Source organism: Acanthisitta chloris, unplaced genomic scaffold, assembly GCF_000695815.1.
Source record: "Acanthisitta chloris isolate BGI_N310 unplaced genomic scaffold, ASM69581v1 scaffold21430, whole genome shotgun sequence".
Taxonomy (NCBI): domain Eukaryota; kingdom Metazoa; phylum Chordata; class Aves; order Passeriformes; family Acanthisittidae; genus Acanthisitta; species Acanthisitta chloris.
This window is the reverse complement of record NW_008652906.1, coordinates 27,347-29,290: the sequence shown is the minus strand read 5'-3', so window position 1 is coordinate 29,290 and position 1,944 is coordinate 27,347.

The following is a 1,944-nucleotide window of genomic DNA, read 5'->3' as shown; positions in this document are numbered from 1 at the left end:
TTTCCCTTTGTTGCCTCAACAAACCGCTCCCCGCAGCAAGAGACAGGCTCTACCCGTATGACCTCACAGGCATTTTCAGCTCCTCCCTCCATCCAATTTGCCACAGCACAACAAAGCACTCCAAAAATAACATTTATTTTTCAAAACTGGAAAATGGCACAAACCACCCCAAAGGAGAGAATGACAACGGCATGAGTTCAGCGCGGGCTCATGAACCGACACTCCCCGCCAGGGACAGGAAACTGGAACCTCACAGAAAGAGACTGAATGGAACCAGATTGAAGGAAAGCGCCAGAAAACGCGGCCATCGATGGCCAAATCCTGCCGAAAGGATAACTTACACGCCTGTCAGTCCTTCCTTGAGCAATCACAAGGACTCTGTCATGGCTCTACGGCTATAAACGCCTGTGCCTTGGAGTCTGCACGTACAACAGGCTGGAGCAGGCACATTAAGCAAGGAGAAATTTAAAGATCAGGACTATTTCCAAATGATGGCTTAAAAGTTGGGGATCAGCAGAGCTTGAACATCTGATTTCAATTCTAAACAATTTTTGATGAGCGGATGTTGATGCAGTACCCCAAATACGCTTAGTTTCTGTTCAAAATGGTATTCTCCAGTAATGATAGAGCTGTTATGTATGAACTGCTACACAGAGGCCGCGCCACCGCTGCCGAACGGACTAAAAGTTGGACCAGGCAGAGGAGAAATAAACTAAATCATTTCTCGTTGAACAGACAGAGCCAGATTTGCCACTACCTTACATCTTGTATAACCATTTAGATCATGTCTATGTAAGGTAACTTCTACAAAAGTGAAGTTATAAATGCATAATAAATCCATCCAGAAAAATTCCTTGCCTATGAAGAACTGAATGCAATTTTAATTTGTAAAGTAATAAAAGCCGAATGCCAAATTGTAATACTGAGATTGAAGTCAGAAGTTATATGAAGACAGGTTTTTCAGAAGCAGCAATTTTTGATGTAATATTTGAAAGTGATCAATTCTAATTCTGCTTTTGAAAAATTTTCTGAGCTTTGATCTTGTTCCAGGTTTAGCCCAGAATGCCTATTACATGGCTCACATTAAACGTCTCAAAGCAAAATGATTTATAATGGAAACACAGAAAATTAATCACTATTTGAAAACTTCCTAACACACCACAGATTAGATCCAGAAGGTCAGGCAAAGTTGTCACTGAGCATGTAAGCTTTCCTGCTGCAGCTGAGGACCACAACACACAGAAGGGCAAATTCAGTTAATGAACTCGATCAGATACACACAATGACTCGTGCCTTCCTTAGAGAGGCACTTAAAAACTATGATCTACAAAGACTGTAACACAACCACAGCCAGTGACCTGCAGCAAGTTGAGAAGCAAGGCTCCTCTGGCTGGAACACGCAGATGCATTCACCAATGCCCTGCTGAAGAATATGAGACCATATTTGACCACCAAAATGAGAAGAGTCATTAACATCAAGAATTAATAGGCTTAGTGGTTTTCAAATGAGGTATTTTCATGATGGACATGGTGTGGATTCAGCAAAGTCTGCCCTGTAACAAATACAGCTTCAGTTTCAGAGATCTGATTAGGCTTAATATCATTAGGGAACCATTACTGATTTTATGCTGTTGTTGTTACTGGTTTAACTATCAGTTTCTGAACCAAAAATTGCAGACAGTTGGCTTGACCAAGAGTCAAGGTTTAGGAATGCAAAACCAAATCCAAGGTACAGATGAGCTTCAGATGTGGACAAGCTTCAGAGGGTTTAATAGGCTCTGCAGAGTTTGTCAGGTCACAGAGGCTTTTGCTTTTTTTTCTGTGGAGTGTGCACGCGCCCAGTTGTTTCTCTGTGTTTTTTGTTTGTTTTAAACACTTCTGGTCTCGGTCAGAGCAAGTGGAATTCATAGGAGCAATTATTGCATGCAACAATTTAAAAAAAAC